Here is a 12,714-nt window from a genome sequence, read left to right as displayed (position 1 = left end):
CTTTGGTCATACTATCTTCAATTAGTAATAATAACTTGTAGATTGTTTTGAATTTTCTATGTACGCTATTTATTGTTGCAAATACCAAGAGTTTTAATCCCCCAATGTTATGCTTTTTATTATTTTGCTTTATTTTACTCATTAGAGTTTCTCCATTTATGTTCATGAGTTGTTTAGTTGTTTTTAAGCAATGCTTTTCTCTGATTTTTGTATTGGGATGATAAAAGTACTTCTCTCTTTATTTAAAGAAAGTGGACACTATTTCTCCTTAAATATTTGTATAATTCACTGATATAGCTATTACTGTCTGCATTGTTCTTTGTTGGAAAGCATTTTAGTTTATATTCACAAATTATAATAAATGCAAAATTATTTCGATTTTTAAAATTTTTGGCAGCTTTTTAAATTAATGTTTTTCAAGAAAATTGTCCATTTTATTTAAGTCGCTAATTTTATTACCATAACATTGCTCAAAATATCTCTTCATTAACTTTTTAATATCTGTCTCACTGTTGACTAGTCTTGCTAAGAGTTTATCAGTATTTTTTAATCTTTTCAAAGAGCCAGCTTTTGTCTTTGTTAGTTTTTCCTGTTTTTTGTCTACTTTCTATTTCATTCATGTCACATTTATTTTATGATCTTATTTATTCTGCTTTATCTTCTTAAGATGGAACCTTAAATCATTGATTTTACTGTTTTAAAATACATTTTCTAATATTGGCAATATAAAACTATACATTTCACTGTAAAAACAGCATTGGCTACATTCTACAATATTATGTTGTTCCTTCATTACCATCCAGTTCAAAATATTTTCAAATTTTACTTGTAATTTCTTTCTTTCTTTTTTTAACCTGTGGATTTGAAATGTGTTATTAACTTCCAGTTTGGGGGGAATTTCTTTTAGATATCTTCCTGCTATCTATTTCTAATTTAATTCTCTTATGGACACAGAACATAATCTGTGTAAGTTCAGTCCATTTTAATTTTATTGAGATGTATGTTATGGTCCAATATCTGATTTATATTGGTAAATGTTCTATGTAAACTCAAAAAAAATAGTTCCCAGATTTTTAGATGTAATATTCTACAGATGTAAGTTGGATCCTACTATTCATTTTTTTCTTAATCTTTACTGCAGTTTGTCTGATTTTGCTATCAATTTCTGAGGGAGAAATGTGAAAATGTTCTATTATCATTGTGGGTTCTTTCGAATTGCTCCCTGAAGTTTTTTCAATCTTTGTTGCATGTAACTTGAAGCTCTATTAGTTGGCATATACATATTTAACATTGTTACGTATTCTTAATGAATTGATTTTTTATCACTATAACATTCCTTCTTTTATTTCTTTGTCTTGAAGTCTGTTTTGCCTTTTATTAATACATCATTCATTTTCTTAAACTAAGAATTTACATTTGTTTGTTTTTTCCCATACCTTTAGTTTCAGGGTGTACATATCTTTTTAATTAAAAAAGTAGATTCTTGCGAATTGTGTATATGAAATCTTGTTTTTTCTATAATCCAGTTTGAGAATCTTTCGCTTTTAAATGGAGGGTCAGTCCATTTATCTTTAATGTAGTTTTTGATATGGTCGAGTTTAAGTATTCCATCATGATAGGTATTTTATAGTTAGCCCATTTGTTATTTTTCTTTATGTTTCTCAATTTCTGCTTTATTTCAGTAAATTTTTAGAAGATAAAAATATTCTATTTTATTTCCTGCATTGGTGTTTTTGACTATGCCTCTCTGTATTAGCTTCTACTGGTTGCTCTGGAGTACAATGTAAAAACCTTATACAATTACATTTACTGCTCAACCACTACGCTTGTTTTTGTTGGCATGTATTTTACTACTGTAGATGCTAAAATCCCACAATAAATTGTTTTCATTTTTTCTAGAATGTTTAATAGTCTCGGTGGTTTTTAAAGATAGCTAAGAAAAATATGAATATGTCATATGTTATATATGTATATGTAACATTATATATTTATATATATTTATATGTATACATTAAATTTTTTACCTTTGCTCTATCTGATTATTGGTTACACTTTTTAACAACCTTAATGGACTTTTAATACTTCAGTTATCAAAAAAATAAACATACGTTTCATGCAAAAGCTTTTAAAAAAGTGGTATTCAATACTAAGCTGTATTGTACAAGATTACAAATGATAATGTCCTTATTTATAAACAAATATATTTGTCAGTATTCCCATTTTCATATTTATTGTGTAATCATTTGTGACGCCATGTGAGGTTCTGCCTGTTCTTTGCTTGTGAGGCTATTGTTGTTGGTTTGGTTTCAATGGACATTCAAAACCCCTACTATCTATGCTCCAAAACCTTTCCCTGCAGAGACTAGAAAGCTTAAAACTACCTGTCATGGGCCCCCTTGTAGCTAAAGTTCTTTCTGAGGCTTAGATTCTACTACTCTGTTGTATATTCAATCGATTTGGATTCGGACCTGAGTCATATGAGGAAAGACAGAATTTGGAGATCTGTTTTGCTGCTGTGAGCCATGGTGGAGGTATCAGTGTCCAGGAGGAGGCAGGTACACAGCCAACTTCCAACTTAAGCCAGCAGCTTCCTAATCCAGCAGCCTTTGGATCAAGGCAGGAACAGTGCAGTTCTGAAGCCCACAGCTTCCTAATTCAATAGCTGTCACAAGTAGCTGCTCTGTTGGCAGCAGACTTTGACATGCATGGTATTCTTTTTTTTTATTATTATTATGTTAGTCACCATACAGTACATCCCTGGTTTTTGATGTAAAGTTTGATGATTCATTAGTTGCATATAACACCCAGTGCACCATGCAATACATGCCCTCCTTACGACCCATCACCAGCCTATCCCATTCCCCCACCCTTCTCCCCTCCAAAGCCCTCAGTTTGTTTCCCAGAGTCCATAGTCTTTCATGCTTCACTCCCCCCTCTGATTACCCCCCCCTTTCTTTATCCCTTTCTTCTTCTACTGATCTTCCTACTTCTTATGTTCCATAGATGAGAGAAACCATATGATAATTGTCTTTCTCTGCTTGACTTATTTCACTTAGCATTATCTCCTCCAGTGCTGTCCATGTTGCAGCAAATGTTGAGAACTCGTTCTTTCTGATGGCTGAGTAATATTCCATTGTATATATGGACCACAACTTCTTAATCCAGTCATCTGTTGAAGGGCATCTCTGCTCCTTCCATGATTTAGCTATTGTGGACAGAGCTGCTATGAACATTGGGGTGCCCTTCTCTTCACTACGTCTGTATCTTTGGTATAAATACCCAGTAGACACATGGTATTCTTGATAACTCATTTTAGAGTCTGGATCTGTAGCACTTCTGAAGAATCTACACCCATTTACTATTTCCTTCTCATAGCTGGAATGGATTCTATTCTATTTAGCAAAATCCTGATCATTACTTGCAATTGGGAATTTCTTCTATGCACAACTAGTTAGAAGTTAAATAATACTTACATAATTATACTACACCAGAATACTTTGGAGACATTTTTAAAATGCCATGAGAGGCATAAAACTGAAAAAGAAAATGAGGAATTATAAATTCGGTGGAAATAGCATGAATTAGACACACATTGCTTTGTATTCTAACAGATTTATATAGCAGGCTGTATAACAGGTAGTAAAAAATAAGAAAAATTTGGGAAGTTGAAATACTTTCATTTGTATTAATTGATGAAACATCTTCCCTTAATTGGGTATATCAAATAGCTATTATGAGCCTAAGAGATTGAATAAAATATTTTACCTGCTAAGTTAGTAAGAAAAAAGAAAGGGAGGCATTAGTGGTTAAAGCACTCAGATGCAGTTAAGACAAGACCACCCTGAAGTCTGGACCTGTTAAGTGTTTCTCCTGGGGTACTGACAGTCTCTTCATGCAGTTTCACAATAAACACCAGAAATGTGCGATGGTTATTTTTTATTGGCTATTTGCTCGGTAGGATCCAAATCACTAAGGGATATACGGAGGTTGTTAGAAATTTGTGGAGACTTGGGAAGCCATTCCTCTTTTTGTGTTTTCTCTTGCTTTATATAAAACTCTTAATAAATTGTCATATCATTTGCCCAGAACTGTATATGTTGGTATCTTTCTATCATTTGTATTACTGTCTGACTGTGTCATTCCAACAGATGACTATATTTCAAATGGGGAAACTATTAAAATTCTTTTCCAGTTGCAAGTTAACTAATTTGGACTTCATACTTCTCAAAGTTTGTCAATTTTCTATATTTATTGCCATATTTTCTATACTATTAATTTCTATTGAATATCCACATTCCGTTTGTATTTTCTGCTTCCTTCATTGAAGAAATTTGTACTCAACCAAAAGCATGTTTCATTGGGGTCACCAGCATGAACGATTATCTTTAGTATTCTAAATGTCTCCAGTTATAATGAACATTGTATTATGCATTATAGACTGTTTTCCTTTTATATCCTTTATATTCAGTTATATATCTATATACATGTATGTGTGTGTGTGTACATATACGTATCTATACACACACACATGCACACACACATGCTTTTGTCTATTCATAGGTCTAATACCTTAAGAGCTGCTTTCCTGCATTCATATTGATTTTTATTATGTGCACTTCTTTAAAAATTGTCTAAAGATCTATTGCTCTTCTTTCAGGTTTTAGATACCATTGAAGATGGATAAACAACTCTTGACTTTGCCTGGAGAACTGCACCAGTTATATCTGGACTTTACACTATCTATAACTCCCCCTATGCTGAATGACTAAATGTGTTCACTCAAAACTCATATATTGAGATCTATTGCTCAGTGTAATGGTGTTAGGAAGTGGGGCCTTTGGGAGCTAGATAGGTCACAGTGGTGGGGCCCTCATGAATGGGATTAGTGCCCTTTATAAAAGATGTCCTACAGAACTCCTTAGCCCCTTTTCCCATGTGAGTTTATAGTAATACGATAGCCATCTAGGAAGGGAGTCCTCATCAGACACCAAATCTGTGGGTTCCATGACCTTAGATTTCTCAATCTCCAGAATTAAATGTGTGAGAATTAAATGCCTATTGTTTATAAGGTATTCAGTTTGTGGCATTTTGTTACGGCAGCCCAGACAGACTGCAGACAACCTGAAGTCTTTGAGGTATGTGGTGAAGATTGGGTCAGACTAATCCTTAAGACATACCTTTTTAAGAATACTACAATTTATAAAATATTTATGTTGATAAATACTGATGTTGTTCATTCATTTTAATGGTTATATGTTATTCCAAATGAATATTTAATTTATTGGTGTTTACATTTCTTATTTTTACAAAGCTTCAATAAACTTTTTGTACATGTCTGGTAGACAACACAAGCAGGATGTTTTCTCTATGGTGTACACATTCAAGTAGAATTGCTAAGTTTTAAAGTGTGTGCATCTTCAACGTTCTAGGTTGTGACAATGTCTCTTAAAATACTTACACCACTTTATACTTTCATATGCAACGTGTGTTCCCACTAGTACTTGGTATCAGAGTTCAGTATTTGAAGGTTTTTTTTCAATCACACTTTTGTTTTAATTTGTATTTTTCCAATGCAATTGGTATGTTTTTATGTTTATTGACTATAGTTTTTTCTGTAAGATGTTTACTCAAGTCTTCCCCCCCCCCCTTTTTTTGGACTGATTTGAAGAAATTCCTTATACTCTGGATATTATTCTTTTGTTAGTTGTTGTTATTTTTTATTGTTGTTGTTGTTGTTTTTGCAAAAATCTCCTCCAAATCTGTGGCTTAACATCATACTTTGTTTTGGATATCTTCTGTAATACAGACATTTTTATTGCCAAATAATGTAGTTTATAATTTGTAGATTATGTGTTTTAATAAGGAATTAATTTTCTGTCCTAAATTTACACAGACATGTTTTTTATTCTAAGCATTTTAAAGTTTGACTTTACAAACTTTAATCTAACTAGAAAGTATTATTTTGTATAAGTTAATGAAAAAATGATCCGGTTTTACCTGTTTTAAAAACAGATAATCATTTGTCTCTGGCCACTTATGGCATAATACCTCTTTTATCCACTGATTTTAGTGCCGCTTTTGTTATATTCCAAGCGTGGATATTCTCTATATGTGTAAAATATTTCCCTTCTCAAGTTTTTAATACTTTAAGATATTTGCATTTAAGTTCATGGATAATATTGGCATGTAATTTTCTTTACTAAAATTGTCTTTGTTTTTCTGTGATGGCCACATCCAACATGATGTTAGATCACAGAGATAAGGACTAAACATTAGAATGACAGAGAAGTGATCTGGGGCATAGCTGCTCGGCAGCCCTGAACTGCTTGAACTTTTACATTAGAGAGCAGTACAGTTTGATTTTGCTTGAGCCCTGCTTAGGGGATTGGTTCTATTTTTGGCTGAAAATCCAATCTCAAATGATCTTAGATATACTCTGTAATTTCTTGAGCTGGACTTCATATTTTTATGTAAAAGTATATTCATTTTAAAGTTTCTAATTCATTGCTATGAGGTTGTTCACAATAATCTCTTATGATCTGTAAAATGCTCTACAATTACATGGTATTTTGCATATCGTATGTTATTTGCAAATTTGTCTTTTTTTTTTCTTAATCAGTTTTGGTTTTGTATTCATCTTTTTTTTTTAAAGATTTTATTTATTTATTTTTTTGAAAGAGAGAGAAAGTGGGGGGAGGAGCAAAGGGAGAGGGACAGGCAAATTCTGTGCTGAGGTATTCAGAAGAGTGTAGACCATGGGGGAGGAAAGGGACTACTTTTAATGGATTTTCCTGGGGAGATATATTTTCATCATGTCCTTTATTTAGTAACTATTTAAATGGCTTTTGCAGAATGTTTGGGTCCTATTTCTGTAAAATCTCTTTCCCTGTATCTCTCTGATGAGATGAAAATCATGTGAATTCACAAAGAGATCTGCTTGGGAACAGACTGCAATAATAATCAAGTCCTGATGAGTGCATTAGATAGGTGTATTGGCTCTCTGAACCCTTGAGAGATAATCATGAATAAGAATCTTGCGGTGAAACCCTGAATCTTTATTTTAGCACATTTCCCCAGGTTATTCTGATACATGGCCAGTATATCCTTCCCACTGTCTTGACACAGTAAAGTGGGTTTTTGTTGTAACAGGTAGACATTTATGTGGGATGAATGGAGTTTAACTATTTTCCAACCATATGCAAACTGGAGCTTAAAAAAGTTTCATTTTATAATCTAAGGCATTAAATGAAGTCCTAAAAAGATACAGAGCTTTGCTTCATTACATTATCTGGTCACAAGTATCTGGTAAGCCCTTGCCTAGTCACATAAAGAAAAGATGGTTTCTGAACACCAGTTAATTTGCAAATATAATGCATTTTCAATTTACAAGGAGAAAACCTTTTTTGGTATATTTGATGGATTCTAAATGTCTCAATTTTCAAGTTCCTTAATAAAAATGATTTTGGCTTTGTTAGTGTGGCAGTGTAACTCAAGGAGTGTGAGATTTGAATGACATTTGTGAGAATCATTCATGTTCTGTCAAACTCTTCATAATTCATGCTCATTTTCGGTGGTCAATTATCTCCACCTCAGAGACCTACAGAAGTGATGTACTTATTCTCAAGGGATAGGTGTCACTTGCATTTGATCATACTAATGAGATTCCACATAGTGGCAAGCAGCCCTTGCTCATGTTGGCAGAGCTGGTCCTGCTGACTATGAGCCCTTCAGAGGCACTCCATAAATTAAGCCACATATCAGTGCCCCTGATCACCACAGCTCTTGTTCTCTCACACTAATTCTGGGATGCTGGGGAGCTCAGACACATTTCATATTTTTCAATTTCTTTATTTCCATGATATGGAATTTGGAGACTGTGAAAATCACATATAACACACTGGAAATTGTATTAATATTTAAAACTCCAAGCTTTTCTCTGTGATATGGTGGGTGCTTATCATGTGTTTAATGAACTGTCATCTTTTGAACCCCCTTCCGATGTGGCCCGATCAGTCTCTTGTTCTCAAGTTAGAAGCTAGAGCACGGTCTCTCAGCATTCCTATTGTCTACATGGTTCTGTCATTCAGAAGTTAGGAAGAGTTTGGGGACCCCATACACAACCTCAGAGGTGTGAGCTATAATTCTTGTGCTCAGCGACAGTGGCAGTGATGTTCTTGCTGTAGCAACCCCCACGTTGTGGTTGCTGGTCTAAGCTGCTGGCACTGGTTCTCCAACCTTCTTAGAGATCATGTTAGCTGCTTAATATCCAGTCTACAGCCATACCCTGAACACACCCGATCTCATCTAATATTCTTTAATAATGTATTAAATGTTATTTAGAATGGATTCTCAACTCTGCAACAAAGAACTCTGAACTCGCACATTCTTTCACACTTGAGAACCACTTTCTGGACTTTTTGATTTTCTTTTTGTCTTTCCAAAAATGCCATTTATCCCCACCTTAGGGTTCTTCATTTGATGTTCCTTCTGCCCCACATACAGATATACTCAGAGTTTGCACTTTTCATTTTTAGACTTCTGCTCTAACACCACCTTTTCAAAGGCTTTCAAAGAAGCCATCCTGGCCATTCTTCGCCTACGTACTGGTCTCTACTATGTCCCTTGTTTAGTTGGTTGATGTATCTGTATGTCTTCCTTACAACATGAGAACAGAACCTTAGTTTGTTTTATTTACTAAAGTGTTCTCAGAATCTGAAATACAGCCTTGGAAAATAGCTAACGTTCATGTTTTATGAATGAATGGATAATGAGTGAATGAATGAATGAATGAATGAATGAATGAATGAATATGCCTAATGTATTCTTTCATTTTAAAGAGCCTTTTAAGGACAGGATTAAGAATCATAGGTTTGTATTTTGGCCTGGTAGGAGAAAAAATTGAGAAACTCAAAGAAGAATTGAGCTAACGGCAGGGAGAATGTGGAGAAAAGTGAAACTTTTCAAAGGGAAAAATGGTGAAGCCAAAGATAAAACCAAAGTATAGTGATTTGAGGAAATTATCACATGTACATTCCTAGCAACTATATACTCAGAACCTCATGAGAAACTGCAATGGATAAAAGAAAATCCAAGAAGTCTAAGATGTCCCTGGTGTTTTCATGCTCTGGAATAGTTAGGGAAAAAGAAGAACCGTTTATGGAAACAGAAAAGGGAAAGACAGAAACATGAGTGACGCAGTCCTGACATTGTTGGAAATAAGTTTCCCTAAGAGTTTACGTTGCTCTGAGTGAAAAATCTGAAGCCATGATTTAGGGATAGGTTCTTCATAATCAGAAATAATTGTTGAGGGTTTGTGTTCTAAAATTCGCTCCTACGAAACAGGTGATGAAGCACTAATAATTTTTGAGAGAAAATTAATCTCTAAACGTTAATGTGCAATAGCAAAATACTGATTTCTAATACTGACAAACTTGCAAATTGTACCTTGTCAATCACTTTTCTAATTAGCGGGTAGACATCTTCAAGTACTGTGATCATTTACATTTTAATTGTCAGACAGTGTCATCTACAGTTACTCCTTATGTCCTAATAAAAAAAAAGAAGAAAAAAAGAACCATTATGCGAAGATAGCAACTATAGTATTGATGGTTGTAGATAATGGTTAATTGGGTAATGGGCATGATTCAGTTCTATTGCTTATCCAGCCAAAACAATTATGATCGTATTATCCACTATACCATGAGCATATATATGTTTTTCTCTCCAAAACAATCTTAGTGTGTAATGTAAATAAGTACATAAAGTTTCTCTCTCAAGAGAAATTACATTTCACAGATTACATTTTAATTCACTTAAAAGATATTCAGAAAAGTTATTAAAACATGCGAAGTGAATACATACTCACTAGCATACATAACAAAATTTATATAGTGTGGCAATAATAGTGGGCATTTATTGAGCCCATATTATGTGCAGGAAGCTCTTACCAGGGCTTTACATATATTAACATGTTTAATCCTCACCATTTTCTTTTGAGACAGGTTCTTTATTATTCCCATGTTATATATGAGAAATATAGTTTTTAGGAAGATCAAATGACTTTTCAAACTTAAACAATGAACGAATGAATGACAGGGTCAAGGTTTTCACTCAGTAATCCTGCTACCAAGTCCGTGTCCTTAACCAGAGAACAATACTGCCTTGATAGTGGGAACAATTGGAGTTTTGAGTTAGCCCAGCTCAAATTTGGGCTCAAATTTCAGTGCTGACTGTGACTTGAAGACTATTCCTCAACCTCTCTCAAATTTAAAGTCTTCGTTTATAATAAGCAAACAAATAATAAGTAAACAAATAAAAATCATGAAACCAATCCATAAAAATACCTCCAGAGAAGGTTTGAAACTAACACAGTGTTTGAAGGTAAGGTAGTGTGTAAAAGTACCTGGCAGATTATGCTATGTTCTCGGCTATCAGTGGTACTTTTCTTCCTGTGTTAGAAAATTACCAAAATAAACCAGAAATCTTTTCTCTTGCTATTTTCTCCATTTTGCAATTTGAACAGGAGAGGGCGGCTATTGGGAGGTCCCCCCAAATCCTGGCCCTGACACACACCAGAATGGATGTGATTGTCAGGGTAATGCATGCAGTGGAAACTCTTATTTCCTCCTATTCTAGAAGCCTGAACATTATCATTTCCAATTTTGTGATTTGCCTCTGTTATTGTGTTCACTTCTTGGCTAATTTTTAAATGCAGTGTTTAAGAAGAAAAATCTCTCCTACCTGGCATAGCTGCTTCTTTTATTTTAAAGATTTTATATATGCATTTATTTATTTTAGGGAGAGAAAGAGTGAGAGAGCGAGTGAGCACAGGGAAGGGAAGGGCAGGGGAGAGAGAGGGAGGGAGAGAATCTCAAGCAGACTCCACGCTGAGTGAGGGGGCTCAAGGTGGGGCTCGAGGTGGGGTTTGATCTAATGAATCTGATATCATGACCCTGAGACCATGAGACTATGACCTGAGTGGAAACCAAGAGTCTGACGCTTAACCAGCTGAGCCACTCAGGTGCCCCTACCTGCTATACCTGCTTCTTAACGTCAATGCTGTTGGAGGTAAGTATCTGTCTCTGAAAAACTAACAAATTGAGTTCTTTCCTTCTGTTTTTTTCTTTTTTTTTTTCATTTGGGTACAATTTTCTTTTAATTTATTAATTTCAGGCTTCTGGATGATGGTAATAAATTTTCAAATATAAAAGCGGACTTCTAATAGACCTATCATTTTATGATTTTCAGAAATTCACAAAAAGCCCCCAGTTGGGGATTCCTTTAGTTTAACAAATAAAATCATTTTAAACCTCCCAGTAGTGATGTTTTCTCTCTTTGATTCATATTATTGGAAGTTGTCTGTAGAACTGAAAATACTTCCCCAAATCAAGATTTATAATACTTCCAAAAAAAGAAAAAAAAGACTGTGAGGAATTAGACTTAAGAACCTTATAGTCTTGGATTATCATTCTTTTTCTGTTACTACTGATTACTATGGCTTACTTCCATTTTTAATACTCAAGTGTAGATCATATAATTAAAAGTACCATTAACAGCTGACCACACCACATTACTGAAGAGACCAGAAAAGGAGGCCATTTAAATAAATCTAACATTAAAAAAGACTGGTCTATATGGGTTCTAGTTTGAGATAAAGTAGTGTATCTCATATCACTTTCAGGGAGATGTCTGAGAGCTGAATTGTCAAGAAATAGGAGCCTTTTTACACAGATGTGGCATTAGGGTCTCCTATATGGTGTGACATAAGAAGAGCCACGAGACAATTTCTGACTCTTTTTTCATGTTAACCTTACTTTCTTGCAATGTTTGTTTCACTTTAGCACATTTCCTAACCAACCAAGAGAAATAAATTTGTGTTAACAAATAAATTGTTGGTGTACAAATAAGATTAAGTAAGTTACAGACGCCCAGGTGGCTCAGCCGGTTAAGCATCGCCTTTGGCTCAGGTCATGATTCCAGGGTCCTGGGATCAAGTACTGCATCTGGCTCCCTGCTCAGTGAGGAGCCTGCTTCTCCCTCTGCCTCCGTCTCTTTCTCTGTTTCTCATGAATAAATAAATAAAATCTTAAAAAAAAAAGATTAAGTAAGTTACCAGTCAACTATGGCATATTATGTTGTTTTGTTGAGAAAACAATATTTTTAATACGTGGTTGATAACACATGCTCTAGTGAAAAAGAGGAGAGCCACAAGCAAGTGGAAATTTGGGAGTGATTTTATGATATTATGAGAGGAATTCAGAGAAACAGAAGAACAACGAGAACACTGGGCTATTAAAGAGACAATGGGGCAGCAAGCATAAGCAGAATGGTTTAAAAGGGGAATTAGTTAAACATATATCTCAGTTTCTTCCTGGGCTATCTGTTCTGTTTCATACACTTATTTTTTATATCTTTTTGACAATATCACACTGTGAGACTACTTCAGGGTAAAATAAGTCCTGAAATGAGATAATATCAGTCCTCTAATGGATATCGATGTGGCCAGTTGTCCAATCAAGTATTTTGTCCCCCTTTTATCCGCCCTTTGTCCTTCTACTGTTGATTTGTATTAGCTCTGTATATTTTCTGGACAAAAATTCTTTGTTGGTTATACAAATTGCAAATATCTTACTCCTTGGTTTGCCCATTCATGTTTTTTAAATGACATCTTGAGACAGAGAATATTTCTTTTGATAAATTTTGTTCTTTTCTGAT

Source organism: Ursus americanus, chromosome 13, assembly GCF_024610735.1.
Source record: "Ursus americanus isolate L20-20 chromosome 13, mUrsAme1.1.p, whole genome shotgun sequence".
Taxonomy (NCBI): domain Eukaryota; kingdom Metazoa; phylum Chordata; class Mammalia; order Carnivora; family Ursidae; genus Ursus; species Ursus americanus.
Note: the sequence above shows the minus strand (reverse complement) of the source record.